Below are 18,623 nucleotides of genomic sequence, written 5' to 3'. Positions count from 1 at the left end.
TCTGAATAAATACATCTTTTTTAGAAAGAAACCTTAAGAGAAAAGGAGGGAGGGAAGATTATATTCCAGATTATGCATCTGGCTCCTGACAATCTGAACCAAAACCCTGGATTCTGCTAATTTAGTCCTTTTATTTGGTATTTTAGAGTTTCTCAAAATGTCTCCTGCTGTGGAGTACATTTTAATAGAGAGTTTCATGGCTATCTACATTCCTACTCATGATCACAAAACATCCCTATGGCAAATGAACAATTATTTCCAAGAAATAAAGTTTTGGGAAAGTATTTACATGAAAAAGCATAGATTCATAGATACTAAGGTCAGAAGGGACCATTCTGATCATCTAGCCTGACCTCCTGCACAACACAGGCCACAGAATCTCACCCACCTTACAGGATCCATTCACGCATCTTAGGTTTCGAGTAGGAAATAAGGAGAAGCCAGTACTACATGATAACCAGCTCTCCTGTTTGACAATCTTCGGGTTATTCTGCACTCCAACACGGGTTAGGAACCCTTATGTGATTAACTACAGAACTAAGAAAATATCAGATATTTTCATTCTTTGCTCAGAAGCATGTCTCAGGTGTGCATTTAAAGAACAATTGCAAATAAAATGCCAAGAGAGGCATAATATAACTAGTTACAATTGGATTCCTTTCAAGGTGCTGGCGGTGTTAGTCTGTATCAGCCAAAAAAACTGAGGAGTACTTGTGGCACCTTAGAGACTAACAAATTTATTTCGGCATAAGCTTTCGTGGGCTAAAACCCACTTCATCGGATGCATGCCGTGGAAAATACAGTCGGAAGATATATATACATACACAGAGAACATGAAAAAAATGGGTGGTGCCATACCAACTGTAATGAGATCCATTAATTAAGGTGGGCTATTATCAGCAGGAGAAAAAAAACAAAAACAAAAAACAAAAAAAAACCAACCTTTTGTAGCGATAATCAGGATGGCCCATTTCAAACAGCTGACAAGAAGGTGCGAGTAACGCTTGTCTCACATTCTTACTGAAAGGTAGATGAGGTAATATCTGTTACTGACAGGTTTCAGAGTAGCAGTCGTGTTAGTCTGTATTCGTAAAAAGAAAAGGAGTACTTGTGGCACCTTAGAGACTAACAAATTTATTTGAGCATAAGCTTTCGTGAGCTACAGCTCACTTCCTCGAATGCATTTGGTGGAAAATACAGTGGGGAGATTTATATACACACAGAGAACATGAAACAATGGATTTTATCATACACACTGTAAGGAGAGTGATCACTTAAGATGAGCCATCACCAGCAGCGGTGGGGGGGGGGGGGAAAGGAGGAAAACCTTTCATGGTGACAAGCAAGATAGGCCATTTCCAGCAGTTAACAAGAACATCTGAGGAACAGTGGAGGGTGGGGGGGAGAAATAACATGGGGAAATAGTTTTACTTTGTGTAATGACTCATCCATTCCCAGTCTCTATTCAAGCCTAAGTTAATTATATCCAGTTTGCAAATTAATTCCAATTCAGCAGTCTCTCGATGGAGTCTGTTTTTGAAGCTTTTTTGTTGAAGGATAGCCACTCTTAGGTCTGTAATCGAGTGACCAGAGAGACTGAAGTGTTCTCCGACTGGTTTTTGAATGTTATAATTCTTGACGTCTGATTTGTGTCCATTCATTCTTTTACGTAGAGACTGTCCAGTTTGGCCAATGTACATGGCAGAGGGGCATTGCTGGCACATGATGGCATATATCACATTGGTAGATGCGCAGGTGAACGAGCCTCTGATAGTGTGGCTGATGTGATTAGGCCCTGTGATGGTGTCCCCTGAATAGATATGTGGACAGAGTTGGCAACAGGTTTTGTTGCAAGGATAGGTTCTGGGTTAGTGGTTCTGTTGTGTGGTGTGTGGTTGCTGGCGAGTATTTGCTTCAGGTTGGGGGGCTGTCTGTAAGCAAGGACTGGCTTGTCTCCCAAGATCTGTGAGAGTGATGGGTCGTCCTTCAGGATAGGTTGTAGATCCTTGATGATGCGTTGGAGAGTTTTTAGATGGGGGCTGAGGGTGATGGCTAGTGGCGTTCTGTTATTTTCTTTGTTGGGCCTGTCCTGTAGTAGGTGACTTCTGGGTACTCTTCTGGCTCTGCCAATCTGTTTCTTCACTTCAGCAGATGGGTATTGTAGTTGTTAAAATGCATGATAGAGATCTTGTAGGTGTTTGTCTCTGTCTGAGGGGTTGGAGCAAATGCGGTTATATCGTAGAGCTTGGCTGTAGACAATGGATCGTGTGGTATGATCTGGATGAAAGCTAGAGGCATGTAGGTAGGAATAGCGGTCAGTAGGTTTCCCATATAGGGTGGTGTTTATGTGACCATCGCGTATTAGCACCATAGTGTCCAGGAAGTGGATTTCTTGTGTGGACTGGTCCAGGCTGAGGTTGATGGTGGGATGGAAATTGTTGAAATCATGGTGGAATTCCTCAAGGGCTTCTTTTCCATGGGTCCAGATGATGAAGATGTCATCAACGTAGCGCAAGTAGAGTAGGGGCATTAGGAGACGAGAGCTGAGGAAGCGTTGTCCTAAGTCAGCCATAAAAATGTTGGCATACTGTGGGGCCATGCGGGTACCCATCACAGTGCCGCTGATTTGAAGGTATACATTGTCCCCAAATGTGAAATAGTTATGGGTGAGGACAAAGTTAAAAATATCAAAGATAAAATATCTTTTATTGGACCAACTTCTGTTGGTGGAAGGGACAAGCTTTTGAGCTTCAGAGAGCTCTTCTTCAGAAGATATCCAAGGCGTCCAAGCTAACTACAAGGTAGCACAGATTGTGAAGTAGAAGAGAATCACACATGCTGTAGGAAACCACTTAAAATGAACTGGTCAGTTAAGAATTAGCAGGCAGTAGCATGTATTACAAATTGATGTATTGAGCCATAAAACCAGTGTCTCTATTAAGTCAATGGTTTTTACTGTTCAGCAGAGTTATGAATTTAAGTTCCCAGGCTTGTCTTTTGAAGGTGTTATGCAGATTTCCTTTGAGGATGAAGACAGAGAGATCAAATATGAAGTTATCACTTTGTGAAAATTGCCCACTTCATTTTACAGCATGTTAAGCTCATATACTTAATTTGGCCTACCTCACATTTAACTTGGACGCTCTGGTTACCTTCCCCAGACCTGAAGAAAAGCTCTTTGTAAGCTTGAGTCTCTCACTGACCGAAGTTGGTTTCATTTAAAAAAAAAAAAATTACCTCATCCACCCACCCTCTCTCTTTCATATCCTGGGACCAACATAACTACAACAACACTGCACATGTAGCAGTCATATCCTCAGTGGAAAAAGGTAGCATAGTTGCCATCTTGGAGGACACAAGGGTTGAACTAGTGACTTCCAACACTGAAAATAATAGCCTCCACAACCTAAGCTACAAAGCCAGACTCTGTAACAGACCTATAAAACTGATAAAACTTTAAAAAAGGATATACATCTGTGGATCAGGCAGAGGGAGACATGCAAGACATGCAGCCCAGTGGGTTACACAGGCTTAAGGAGCGCTGTGTAATACACACTGGACAGTTGTTTTGTAAGAGAGAAATATTTTGTCCTGGTGAGATCTGTCAAATGTAATGCAGGGACATCACTATACTCACACTACAAGCAACTTGAGAAATATGGTGTTTCTTCCATTGGTATATTCTGTCCACAGGGATCAAAGAGCTGTGCTCCAGACAAACGATGTCCCTACTCTGATATAAATGGGCCCCTGAATAGGGAGAGTTGAATATTTTCAGCCTGGCTTTCAATGGAAAAATGGATTTTCTGCTGAATGCCTCATGCACTCATTCATCTCTATGAGCTGGGCTCTCCAGATGAACCTCATCTTCTACGATGCACTGCCTCCCCTCATCAAGAGTCATGATCATGGTGCATGATGGGAGATGTTGTCCAAGCAGGGAATCCAGCCTACAAGGAGAATGGGAGCCTGAGACACCCAAACTACTCCTATGAGGCACCACAGCAGCATTTCAGAATCAAAATATTTCAGGTTTTGATTTTTTCCCCCCAAAAATTAGTCCTGGTGGTGCTGGAGGGGAAAGAGGAGAGGATTCAGACCAGCCCTAATTCTGTCTCTATGTGCATCTCACTGAAGTGAGGGGTGGCAGGGTGGGGGTCTGCCATTGTGTTTATTACAACCCTAATCCCTGACTTCCTTCTAGTAGATCATCTCTACCATGATGCACATGAAATGCAAAATACAATTTATACGGTTTTTGATGTCCTTAAAACACTGAAGACTTTTTAAAAACTGATAGTCAGTGCTGTTAAATGCAGGGAAAACAGCTGTCCTTTATTTTCTGCACAAGCACATGCTCTGTAATGTTTCCCATCACTCTCCCACCAAAAATAATTAGGATAAAAACTGACATTTTCCTGCAGGCTGCTATGACTATTCAACTATAGCTTATTACCCATTTATTTCTGCTTTGCTTTGAGTCATTAGTTTGGCACTGCAGACTGAATTAAATTATGTATCATTCTTTTGTAAAGGCACTCTGAGAGGTCTTGATATGATAATGCCCTTTATAAAGCTGAAGCGGATGATAAGAGAACTCCTAGTTTATCAGAGATCTTATGCTATGGTAGGTCAGCAGCAGGACAATGCATTCAGAGATTCTTTCTTGTCTTTATTGTTTTAAGGGAACATTTACAAAATATATCAGTCACTAGGAGACATTTTCTTCTAGAAGGTGGAGATTGAAATCTGATTCTTGATCAGCTGAAGATTTTTAATTATACCACACATACTGCTTTGTCATTCTAGAGTCACATGACTATGCTGCTGCCATTTGTAATGTGCTTTGGGAGGAAAAACTATGTCTAAAAAATACAAAAACAGTATATATAGGGCCAACTTTTGCTGTGTGTTTGGGTCAGTTTGTATAGTCTTACAAATCAGTTACATCAGTCTCACATGCAATTACATTGAGGGTTCCATCAGTGAAATGGAGAAGCATCTACCCCAAAGACTTGACAATAGATGCCAGTGGAAAGAGAGGCTGGTCATATTTTGGTCCTAACCACTGGTGAGGCCCCATACATACAGACACCATGATCTCTAACTAAACCATTAACGTACATTATAGAGAATACATTAGACCCAGTCTTCCTGCCACTCATGGCAAGATCATCACAAATTCATTGTTAATGTAGCGGTCTGATACCTGACATCCAACAGAGGGCATGGATGTCATTGCCAGTATAATATACAACTTTGAAAATGTGTGTTCAGCTGCAACAATAAAATCCTAACTTCTGATCACAGGATTTCTCAGTTTCACTGAATCATAAAATAATGGCCAACAGTCAGCCTTGACAAAACAAGCCTTCATATCGATGCTATCACAAACCGTTCATAAAATAGCAGCTAATTTATTGCTTTATCTGACACTATTGCACCTACTTTGACTTCATTGCTGCAAGTTTATATAAGCAGCAAAGATGGCAATGTCATGCAATTTCAAAGTAAACACACGGGCACAAGTTCTAACCCTTCACAACAGGGAGCCCTTTCCTACTCCTGTCTTCCAAAGCAGCTGCAGTTGAATTACATCAGTTTGGTCATGTTACGGGGCTCATCATCACAGTGATCCCTTGTGCTAAGATGTGGTATTGCAGGGTTGGTTCCACCCATGTGTCCCCTACTTGTCTGGTGTTCTAGCTTTATTGAAGTCTGTGATTTTTGAGTTCCAGGTCACTTTTAAAACCCAGTCCCCTTCCAGCTAACAGAATCCAACCAGGCCGACTCCCATAGTCTACAGACCTTTATGTCCAGCACTCAGTCCCCCTCGGAAATTTTGTTAGTTAGTCTTTGCCTCTCTGTTCTGAAGCTCATACACTCTTCTTTATTAGGGATGTACGGCAGCGGTTTTCAACCTTTTTTCCATTTGCAGACCTCTAAAAAATTTCAAATGGAGGTGCGGAAATTGTAGATAGTTTGAAAACCACTGATGTGGAGGGAATCCTGGCCCACCCATTCCTCCGGGTTCCAGCTCAATGATCCTGTATTGGGCCATAAAGGACTTCTCTTTCCAGTCTCTTGCCACCTCCCTGGGCTACTCCTGCTTTTCCTTGTTCATCCTTGTGTCTCAACGACTGCAGCTTCTATGGCTCCAGCTCTGAAGTTTTATCACCTCACATGACTTCTTCTCAGCTGGCTACCGAGTCACTTCTTCTGATCAATCCCAGTCTTTTCTGACCACTGCATTGTGCTACATGGAGTTACCTTGTCTCTATTCAGACAGGCATTCCCAGCTCTCTCTCCTGAAGCTATCCTTAAGACAGGTGTCCATCACAGCCCTCCTCCTGGAGCTGGGGTTGTGGTTCAGGCCAACTATGGGGCCTTAGACAGTTTCTCCTTCAGCTGGTCTCTTTTCCCCAGTTAGTCCTCCAGCTTGGAGGGTTCAGCCTTCCCCAAAAGTGTCTCTCTCCTATGAGGGAGGAGGCAACATACATGCTAGTTCTCTTCCCAAAATTCATGCCAATGGGCTGGGATAGAGAGGAGACTTGCCCCACCCACTCTGCAAGGCTCCTTGTCCCAAGCCCTCCAAAGAACAGTAATAGATTTCTCAAGGCCGAGTACTACTTACTCCTGTGACTGCTTCCTCTTCATCCGTGTCTCCTACTTCCCAGATCCTTACCTACATAAGAGGCTGGGCAAGTCAAAAAGGGCCATGACTACAGAATGGAGTGAGATGACAAGTAGGCCTTATTACCTGTAATGGGCAACATAACCCCATCAAAGCTCATTTTAACTCTGGAATTGGTATGGTAAAATTTGTTCAGTGTTTATATTATCCTAGTAAAAAGTTAGTCTTACATTCAGCATACTTGTTTCAATGAATCAGTTATAGAGCACAAACACAAAAAGCAAGTGTAGTGTGACTGTACCCCTAAGGACATGCTGACATTCTATTGCAATGCACTGGGTGGTGTCTGTTTCAAAATCAAGCCTGGAACCTAGCTCCGAATGTTGTGGCTTAGGTCTAGTTGTGCATCAGTAAAACATACACCCTGTCTAGACTAAGGTTTTTAGCCACTGGTGCAGTTATAACAATATAGCTGCAACATTGCAAAGCCCTACTGTATATGAGGTTCAAAGCAGTGCAAGTTGCACAGGTATAAGCTGCCGTGGCCTACACTGGTGTGCAGGACATCTATAGTAGAGGGTTGAGCCAGTGCAGATACCCTGGTGGCTAGAAACTCAGTGTGGGTAAGACCTGAGGAATCAATGGCAGGAATAGAGACCACATATGTTTCACTAAGCTCACATTTTCACAGAGGACCTTTCTGCCTGGAAGCAAAAAGTCCCAACAGCTCTAACCCAGAGCCACCTTGGCTTTGAGGTTCAGAATTTAGTCAGTGGATATTAGATTCCCTGACATTAATAGGCAACATCAACTACATTAAAATGATACTTCTCCCCACATCTGTAGTAGATCCCCTACCTTTGACACCTCGATTTTTCCATCTTCTAATTAACCAATTACATAACTGCACTGGAACACCAAGAACATATTTTATTCTTATCTCCTAATGGGAGTCTGAATAGCTGAGGGGTGGGGAGTGTTTTTCTCCAGAAGTGACAGTACAATTGCTTAGAGGAATATGTTGAAGCAGGCAGCTGATACATTAAAACCAGCTGACAAAATATAAGGCATCTTAAGGAGATTTTTTTCCTTGTCCGTTTCCAGGAGATAACATAGTAGTGTAAAATCCTAGTAATGAAAAAGTTACATTTTCTCTTTTTCCTCAGAATTTAGGGGATAGGTGCCTGTCTGACAGCCATGGAGTCTGACGTCCTCTATTCAGTCACAGAGAAGCCATGACCATGCCAGGGCTAGCTCTCTCCCCGCTCCCACACTGCCCCAACCGATGTGCCTCAATACTAGGATGGAGCAACCCTTGGGTGGGTTGAGGAGAGGGTAGCAGAGGACAATTCAATTCAATGCACAGTCAAATCTGCCCAGACAGGCCCACCTTTTGTAACATTGTGCACTGTGTATGCAACTCACTAGGACCCAAGGGCTGAGCCCAACTGACAAAGGAAGTATAAAACAGCATTTTTGGTATTTTTCTTAAATCCCCCGCTCCTGGAGCTATGTAAATACATGAGAATTTCAGCTTTCATTTAAAAAACAGAAGGTAAGTTTGTAGCTCTCATGGTTGCAAAGACCTGGAAGCGTAACCAGAGCATACCCAGCCTCAGAAAGCAAATAAAAAGACCCCCCAATTTTTTTAAAGCCACGATTGTTAAGCCATTATCATGATTTTGAGAAAGGATGAGGGGCTGACTCGTGAATTTTGAATGCTTTGGGCTGGCAATACTGAAACTCTTACCATAATAAATGCAAAAAATTCATAGCCGATTGGATATGTATCTTGCTGAAATGGTCAATGTAAAATTCTTGCTGTTTAAGCTCAACAAACGTTGAAATCTGATCAGCTTTGGTCTCACCCTGCAGTTCCTGGGAAGGGGTGACCATGGGCTCTGTTTGAGGCTGGAGTAGCCCGTGCTGTGTAAGAAGAGCAGAAGGAGCTAGAAAACTCTACACGGGTCTGGAAGCCTACAGACAGGGGCAGGGCCTGCCACCTGGAGGTGTTGCCTGAGCCACATTGCTGCTCCCTGGCAGTACGGCTCCAGCATGATTCAGAATGTCTTTTGCAGAATCCCCTGCATCCTCTTATTAGCAGCCATGCCTGGGATTCTGCAAGAGTCTGAGGCAGCATTAATTCCTATCCCTGGGGATGATGATACAGATGAATGTTGGCCTTCTCCAAGCCCAACATCTTATGCAGATTGATGCCAGGAAGGAGGTTCCATGGAAGCAGGGAATGAAGGCTGGTGATGCTGTAGTTAGGGAAGTCTGTCTCTTCCATGCCCTCCCCGCAACTCCTAGTCTACCAGATTTTTCATGCTCTCCACCTGTAGAGGCAAAGGAGGAACAATTTGGCCCTTTCTGACTCAATCAGCCTCATGTTTGACATCTGTCATGACCTCTCTAGTGACAGTTCCATGATGGTGAATGTGATGGGGTCCCCTGAGAGATGCCACCTGGAACTGGGATACCACCAACTCCCGCCTGACCCACCAGCCTGGGCTCCCTTTACACTGTACTGCTGTGACCAGCTTGCCAAACCTTCTGCCAAGCTCCAGCACACATATAGGTAGGGACACATACAGACTGTGTGATCAGCTCTGCATGGGGAGGCTACAGCTAAGGAACTGCTCTGCTGCTCAAGTACACCTTTCCCCCTGGAGTGTAAACCTAAAATTATACCATCTTGCACTGCACAGAGATCTGTAAAGAGTAAGCTCATGAAATTCACCCCCTCCCTCACTGTGGAGCTTTCCATCCCAAGTTATTGTTTTCACACACACTGGTTTTAGATAAAGCAAAAACAAGTTTAACAACTATAAAAGACAGATTGTAAGTGATTAAAAGGGATAGCAAACAAATCAAAGCAGATTACATAGCAAATAAACAAAACATGCAAACTAAGCTTAGTATACTAAAGAGATTGGATATGAGTAGCAAATTCTCACCCTAAATGATGATTCAAGCAGGCCACAGAGATTCTTAATGGGCTAGCTGCACTGGTTTACAGCTTAAAAACCCCAGGTGTTCCTTTCACAAGCTAAAAGTCCCTTCAGCCTGGGTCCTGCACTTTCTCCCAGTTCATTCCTTGTTCCTCAGGTGTTTCCAAGAGTCTCTTTGGGGCAGGGAGTCAATGAAGAACCCCCACCTTAAAGAGCTTTTGCACATGGCAGGAACCCTTTGTTTCAAAGTTTGGCTCCCACACCAGTCAGGGAAAATACACTGGTATTCCAAGATGGAGTCCAGCACCAGGTGACCTAGTCACATGACCCTGAAGTGTCATAGCAGCCGTGAGTCAGAGGCTGTTTACAGCGTCCTAAGGCCTATTGTTTTCTCCTAACAGCTCATCATCCTGAATGGGTTCTTCCCAGCCAGCCATCTAGACTGAGTATCTTTTGCCTAGTGGGCATTCCCCAGGTGTAAACACATTTGTAATACAGATACATAGTCTATATTCCAAACTTCACATACAAAAATGATCATGCATATAAATAGGATAATCATATTCAGTAAATCAATCTTTTCAGTGATATGTCCCATGACTTATCTTGCATAAAATACATCAGAATTATGCCATAGTCATATCATATATAAAATATAATCTCTATAAAGAATATGGGGTTCAATGTCACAGTGGACACCAGTCCACTGGAAACAGGGCTGAAAATCATTTCATGCTGTGCACAAACAGTCCTTGTTAACAGAGGTTTTAACTCCACCCTAGCCCATTACCAACCCCCTGCACCATCTAGTCCTCCAAAGTTCTTCCTTTTAGGAAGGGGCCTGACTAGTCTAACATGTACACATATGGTAGTATTCCTATTTCCATGAAAGTCCTTCGTACCGCTCATAAATACACAATACAGTACCTGATGGTTGTGTTTAGTACAATGAGAGGGGCAGATTCTTAGCTGGTATAAATTGTGATAGGTCCAAAATGGACCTACAACAATTTACATCAGCCATGGATTTGCCACAGAAGCTTGGGGGGGGGGGGTGAGAGGGGAGGTGAAATGGCCTGACAATCTTCCATGTCCTAATTATTGAGTGAAATCCGAGAGAGAAGAGCTGACACACTAATGACCATTATTTAGTCATGGACATATGGTAGGAAGACATACTAAAGTTAATAAAGGAAAGATCACATTCAGTAAAATAAAAATTAATTTGGTCACTATAGGAATTAGCATAAAAATATCAGATTCAGGACTTACAGGGGAATTCACCTATAAGTTAACCCGCACTGGGTTAAGTGATATATGCAACCTGATTTACATTCAGCACCATACATTTCAAAATCCTAATCAATAGAATGGAATGGAAATATGATCCTGGCCTCATTTAAGAGATCTGCATCCAGACTAAAAATGTACCTTGAAATATATGGAGTCCGGATCATAAAAGCAAATACTTACACAGTGAGGTCACACTTCTCCTTTGGCATTTTATATGTGAACATCCGAACTCTGGATTCTGTTGGTATAAGACTGTGTATATGTATAGCTGTGGGTTGGGTAAAATGTCATTGAATCTGAAGGGTGTAATTGCCACCCTTCACTTAGGATAGCTGTAAAAACAAACAAACAAAAACCAGATAAGCTCCTTTATAGCAACCCCACCTGAAAAAAGGGCATATGCAGGTCTGCACAGGGATTAGAACTAGGCAGGAAGGCGTCACTCTATTGTTTTGGTAAGCATGTGAGCGCACACACTTGTCGTGTGTCAGGCATTAGGACCTGCAGCAGAGCTAGTCTCCAGGCAACCAAAAGAGCACAGCTGGCGTGCAGCAGGCTTCCTGATTGGTTATGCCACCAGATCAGCTGGAAGGGCCAGCAGACAGGCTCTTAAACCAGCAGCAGCTCAGTGGCTACTCAGTGCCCATGCCCACCACTGTGACTACTCCTGCATTGCCTTGTGCATGATGCCCCTGCCTTGCCTCAGCTCTGTCCCTGCCCGAGACCCACCCTTGCCTTTTACCCTGCTTCATTCTTGTGATTCTAAATCTGACCCTTGACCCTGGTTCCTATCTCTAGCTTTGACTCTGGTACCCGGTTCCTGACCTCCATTTTGACCTGTGGATCTGGCCCTGACTACTGCGTCCGCCTCTGCCTCTGACCCTAGGCCCTGCTTCCCAATACCTGCTTCAACCATTAGGCCTGATGTTTGTTACGACCACTAGGCTAGACCACCCACATTCCAGTCCCCTGACAGGGTTGGGGGAACGGGACACACAGGAGAAGACTCCGAGAGAGAAGGAACAGAAAGACACACAGCATGGACAAGCACACTGTGTAACCCTAAAAAAAGCCTAGAGAGAGAGAGCGCGAGCGCACGCACGCACGCTTTTGGGCTAGTTGATGGCTCAAAGATTTGGGGCTGTGAACAAGGATATGGTCTCATGTTAGTTTGATTCCTCCTGTGTTCAGGGAAACAGGTCTTGGTTAATTCTTTGTAGATAAATAAGATTGCATCTAGTGGACCTACAATGAACAATTTCTCCTCCTAACTGGCACAACCTGAGAGTTCCCCAAACTTTTGGCTAGCTGTTTAGGCCACACCCACATGAAATACCTAAATTTGAAAAATATTACATTTAGAAAGTCAAGCACTCAAAAATTAGTGTATGATAATGCTTATACTCCCCAGTCCTCCAACAGTATGCATTCTCACTCTCAGATCCTAGTACCTCTTACTCCTAGCTCCTCACACGCACACCACAAACTGAAGTGAGCTCCTTTTTAAACTCAGGTGCCCTGATTAGCCTGCCTTAATTGATTCTAGCAGCTTCTTGATTGGCTGCAGGTGTTCTAATCAGCCTGTCTGTCTTAATTGTCTCCAGAAGGTTCCTGATTGTTCTGGAACCTTCCCTGTTACCTTACCTAGGGAAAAGGGACTTGGGGCTAATATATCTGCCTTCGATCACTCTCCTGTAGCCATCTGGGCTGACCCTGTTACAGTTCTTAAAACCTTGAACTTAAGGTGACATGCTTCAGATACGTTTCTTTCAGGAAGGGGATAATAGACACATCCCTGTCTATTTGTTGTGTGTCTTACAATGCCAGTTAATTTGCATACTAAGTCACCAGCTAATCAAGACAGCAAAAATTGACAAGAGATCACAACATCTACAGGAGAGAACAAAAAGCAGGAGAGGGTCCTCTTTATGAATAAAGATCAAAGGATTATTTTAATGTAACTGAGGCTGCCAAGAGACATCCAGGATCCTTTATCTAGGAGACCAACTAGCAGTATGTTTTGTCTCATTATAATAGGGCCTCCTTGGTCCTGCTTCTGTCTCGGTCTACAAACTATGCAAAGACTCTTGTGCTGTTCCAACATCTTGTGCAGTTTATTTACAAATAGACTCCCACCACTTTCAGAACATATACAGCTCCTGTAACAAGCAGGGGAAATCAATCACTCTCCCATTACTTCCCCCTTTCCACTTCCCTCCTGTGCCTATTTGTGGGCTCTGCCTAATGGCTTAATTAGCTTTACTGCCCTGCCCCACCCACAAATTAGGCACAGCTCTGCTTAGTCAGCTCCATTCTGCCTTGATTGATTGGAGCTGCTGTGAACAGAGTGCTGACTTAGCCTTTCTTGCCTGACACTCTGTCACACTCGTGTAAAAAGGATCACAGCCAGGCCTGGCTGAAAAATGCTGGAAGGACTTTGAGGTGGGCTTTGCTCTATAAGACGGAAAGTATCTAGTTAAATATGTCTAGATTCTAGAATGCATGTTATGATTTTATATGTAACCATTATTTTCAATGCTTCGACCTGCCATCATTTGAATCTCTATACTTTGTTAAATAAACCTGTACTTTTCACTATAAATGTATCCAAGTTCTGTATGCTAGGCAAAATGGTGATCAGAGGAAGAACGGTAAGCTGCGGTGTACTGTAACTTTGGGAGCAGCAAATCTGTGAATACTGAAACGCACAGTGGACCAGGGGCTGGATGCTCCAGGGAGATGCTTGCAGGTTTTGGAGTGTGTCTATCACTAACCTGCAGAGAGAGAGAGAGAGAGAGAGAGCACGGATGGAGCCTTTGTGAGCCTAGAAGGGAGTGTTTGTGTTGCCTTTGGCTGGTGAAGCTAGGGAGCTGACCCACAGTCAAGCACAGATGAGGCTCCCTCATGCTAACGGAAGGTGGTAGCAAGGTGCATCACAATCCTCAGTATCCCCTGGAAGCATCACAGGGCCATGACATACTTTGCCAATGACTTACACAAATGTTTACTAGACAGCAATGAATGGCGAAAGTCAGAATTGTTGGGTTCTAGTCCTTCTTCTGAAAGGGAGTGGAGTTTAATGGTTACAGACAAGCACACAGATTTGGCACATTCTTTCTGAAAGGCAGTGTGGCTGTGGATGAGACATGAGTCAACTATTTTATAAACCTGTGTTCTATTTCCAAAAGGGGGTGGTGGGTGATACTTATCTGCCTTCTAATGAAGCAATATGATAATAAACACTCAATTATAAGAGCTGTTAAATGCCCAAAATTATTAGTTACAAAGGGATCTCACAAAGCTGCCTGACTGGGGGCAACAAAATGGCAGATGAAAGTCAATGTTCCTAAGAAATGCCCACTGGAAAATGTAATCCCAACTAAACATACAAAATGATGGGTTATAAATTAGCTGTTGCTACTCAAGAAAGAGATCTTGGAATCATTGTGGATAGCTCTCTAAAAACACCTGCTTGATGTCCAGCAGCAGTCAAAAAAGCTAATAGAATGTTAGGAACTATTAGGAAAAGGATAGCTGTTAAGAAGACAGACAATATCATCATGGCACGCCCACACCTTGAATACTGCAAGCACTCCTGTTTATCCCAGCTCACAAGAGATATATTAGAATTGGAAAAAGTACAGAGAAGGGCAAAAAAATGATTAAGGGTACAAAAGAGCTTCCATATGAGGAGAGATTAAAAAGGCGGGGACTGTTCAGCTTGGAAGAAACATGACTAAGGGGGAGGTGGGGATATGATAGAGGTCCATAAAATCCATGAATGGTGTGGAGAAAGTAAGTATTATTTACCCTTTTGCAAAACGCAAAAACTAGGAGTCATCCAAAGAAATTAATAGGCAACCGGTTTAAAACAAATATAAGGAAGTACTTTGTCACAAAACAGTCAATCTTTGGAACTTATCAGGAGTTGTTGTGAAGGCCCCCCCCAAAAAAATCTAAAAAGAATTAGGTAAGTTCATGGTTGATAGGTCGATCAATGGCTATTAGTTAACATGGTCAGTGATGCAACCTCACGTTCCAGGTATCCCATAACCTCTGATCAACAGGGGATGGATAACTCACAGTTGCCCTATTCTGTTGATTCCCTTTGAAGCATCTAGCACTGGCCACTGTTGGAAGACAGGATAGTGGAGGAGATGGACCATTGTCTGACCCAGTATGACCGTTATGTTCTAATTAATATTAATAAACAGATGGGTCTAGAAGTCAGGGCCTCATCCTAGTTCCCAGACAAGCACTCAGTTATCCCTGAGCCAAAAGCAAAGTTGTTGGAGCTCAAGCTCTGCAGAGCTAGGAACACATTCAGTGCAGAGGGAACATTCAAGGATTTTTAGCAGCAAGCCAACAAAAATCTCTGGTAGTTTGCAAATGGCTTGTTTCACAGGTCTATAAGTTGCCCAAATGTGAGTGAATTTTCATGGAAACAGCAAAATGTACCTCTGTGACCCCAGCACTACCTCCCCATTCCTCCGCTAAGTTTCAAGTCCCTGCTCCAAACCCCAGGTGCCTTAAAGAAATGGTTAGGGAAAAAAATTAACAGTAGCAAAACTACTTATTTAAAATTCAATATGAAGCAATATTCATATTGTATCAGTTGCATATTTTGTGGGGCAAGGACTCTGTGTTATGTTCATACAGTATCTAGCAAAATGGCACTCTGATGCATGCCTGCAGCTCCTAGGTGCTACCGTAAAAAACAAACAGTAATAGGCAACTTCAATAGGCTCCACCTACAATAATATATACATTAATATAGATTATTCATAATTTTGTTTTAGAGTAACAAAACTGAATTACATGGTGGGAGCCATTTCCTAGTTTAAAACTTACTGTTCCTGCTTTCAAATAGATATGTTTTTCTGCAGTGAGATCCACTCAGTCACCTCTCCTCCCCACCCCAAAATATAAAAATGTTGGAGTATATTGCCTGCATTCCTTTGGGCTGTGACTTTCATGAACTTGAAGAATAGAGCAAGGACCCAAGAGAGAAAGACAAGGGGAACATTAAACGCCTACAGCAGATAATACAAAATCTGTATATTGCCTCTTCATAGATTCTAACGAACATAGATAGCCATGTCTTCACCTCCCACCACTAATGGTTGATGGAAATATTTTATAAAAGTTAATGCATCATGCAGTTTAACTATAGTCACTGAGTTCCTTGTATTATAGCTTAGACAAAGCTACCTTGCTTAGATTTTTATGTAGCATTCATAATGATAAAAACATTTCTTGTCTCTCAGTAGTGACTGTGACTGATCATCATATAACTCAGGGCACTTCTTTGCTTCAGTTTCTGTAGAATGAACAGTAAGGCTTAATTAAACCAAAAAAACCTCAATAAACACATGAACAAATATGTCCACCCACTGTGTGCCCCAAAACAGGTTTAAGAAGGGGAACAATGGTGGTTCAGGCATATTGCTCATTCTCAGCACTGACTGAGAATTTGACTATTGGTTGTTGTTTTTTAATAAGACATTGTGCTGTATAATTTATTTGATAAATGGGTATTCACCACAATGTACAATGAGGTATGACCTGAAATAATTTTTCTGCCTTATGCTAACTATATTGGAATGCGACTCCTGAAGAAACTGTCCCAGGTAACCAAGGAGCAGGTAAATCACTACTCTGTCAACATACAATCCTCACTTTTACAGTACTAATATTTCTAAGTTAAGCAGGCCTTTTCAGTCCTCCTATAATACCTCCCATGTAAACTCGACACAGCTGGTCTCTGCACTCATAAATCAGCTGCTGACAGAGTAACAAAATATATACAGCAAAGTTAGGGAATAAAAAGTTGTGATTGAAAGGGAAAATGTGCAGTGAACCCAAGAAATCAATTTAGAGACTCTTGACAAGTTTTATCAACCTTTACCTACAAAGTACTCCCATGGGAAAGGTAGCTTTTGTCTTCATTTTTAATTCTGGTTCGTGAGGTGATGCCTTGCATAAGGCATCGATGAGACAGAGACAAATATGGTTAATAAAAGCCCATGGCCTCTTAAAGTGAGCACAAGTACTGTAAAGATCTTAACTTTAGTATTGCAAGAGATTTAATCCATAGTAGGATGTTAACATATTCTGTGATCATTGCCATGAGAGGCAACCAGCCTGTCTGGCCTCACCCACATCTCAGGGTGGTGGTGGGTTCTTGCTGGGGCTGCCTGCACAACATTGCACTGACTGTTAAAATTAGGTGGGCAATCTAAGTCAGGTAGGGTGATGGTGTGCGATGAAGGATTATGTAGCAATGGGGAACAGGCTGCATCTCTTAATTTTCAGTACTTTTTTTAAAAAGGGGTAGAATTTCCAATGAAATCTTGTTGTTTTTTGTGGGGCGGGGTGAAGTTAGCTTCATTCCACTGAACACACCTTTTAACCTCAACTCTTTTAGCCAAGTTTTTGTTTGTTTTGGAATGCCCCTGTTTTTTTTGAGCAAGTACCAAATGTTTACATCAGGTAGCTGTTTCAGGTCCACAGGAGAGAACTCTTACTGTGGCAGATCTTATGAAGGCCATCAAAGCAGAGTGCCTCCCCTGCAGGCATAAGCTCATTTTAAGAATATGTGGTCATGGCAGTTCTACCCAGGTGGGAAATAATTTTAAGTGTTCTAAACTTTTAACATAGATGAGTGACTGTCTTTCCCACTCACCATTCAATTCCACTTCCACCATCTTGTGCAGTACCCTCCTTCCTCTCCCCATGCTCTACTATATACACTTGGTCCCCTCTATCCCCTTCCAAACAGTCCTTTCTCCTAGTGCCATCTCCATATGCCTTGACTTCTGTCTTTCCACAATCCCTCTTCTCCCCAAGTATCCTGCCCCTTCTTTCATTCCTTGATCCACTGCATGTTTCCACTATCTCCCTGCAGGTACAGTCACACCATCTCCTTTACCCATAGCTCTCCTGGGATCAACCTCAACCTCTTCTCATGTTCCCCTGGCGCCAGGCTTACACACCCTCTTGCCTCTCCTAACCCTGATCTTCATATATACACCTGAGTCCCCTACACCCCTGTTCATCCCTCTCCCCAGGCCCTCACCCACACCATGTATGCCATCCTCTTGTCTTTCCCAGAGCTCCCAGTTCCTCCACTGATACATCCAACTAATTCCATGTTTCACCTGCCCACTCTTCATACCCCATCCTGGGATCTGTCCTCCTGTTTTTCATGCCAGTCTTACACCACCCAGGCTGTGATTTAGTTCAGAGGCTACTCTAGCATCAAAGTGTGTGTGTATGTTTGTATGTAAACTGTCTCTTGATATCATTTTAAGCCTCACATCCAATTCCCCCCAAATACCCAGGATGCATTTCTCCTCAGCAAGACCAGCAGATCTAATCACCTTTTACATGATGCTTTCTTCAGTTTGTTTTTCACATTGTCTTTTGTCTCATACTTCAATTGTAAGCTGGGATCATAGTTTTCCTTGTGTGTTTGTGCAGTTCCTAGCATGAAGAGGTTTTGGACCATGACTAGGGCCCCTACGTGCTACATAATACAAGTAATTAATAACTATAACACAATAGTTTTGGATTTTATGGGCCACTTTTATGCTAGAGGCCAGGCTTAGAATTCAGGGGCTCAATGGGTAATCTAAAGCCACTTTTGTTGTCCACTCCTACTGTGTGCTGCACTTCCCAAGTGGCACCACTTAGAAGTAGGATTGCTTTAAATCTGCTGAGGGAGGGACACCTCTGCAGTGTGC

General features: G+C 42.8%; 1 protein-coding gene across 2 annotated transcripts in view; it reads right to left on the bottom strand.

Moving 5' to 3' along the window:
• RET (ret proto-oncogene) overlaps positions 1-11,207 on the bottom strand; it is a 154,536-nt gene extending 143,329 nt beyond the window's left edge. The window contains exon 1 of one of the 2 annotated variants that reach the window (XM_038411504.2): positions 11,059-11,207. The gene's annotated coding sequence lies outside the window, so the exon portion shown is untranslated. The remainder of the gene's footprint in view (positions 1-11,058) is intronic. The other variant, XM_043518769.1, reaches the window with a different exon arrangement.
• Between the last annotated feature and the right edge of the window lie 7,416 nt (positions 11,208-18,623).

This window comes from Dermochelys coriacea, chromosome 7 (assembly GCF_009764565.3).
Source record: "Dermochelys coriacea isolate rDerCor1 chromosome 7, rDerCor1.pri.v4, whole genome shotgun sequence".
NCBI lineage: Eukaryota > Metazoa > Chordata > Testudines > Dermochelyidae > Dermochelys > Dermochelys coriacea.
The sequence above is the reverse complement of the archived record's forward strand: the minus strand, read 5'-3'. Positions and strand labels throughout refer to the sequence as shown.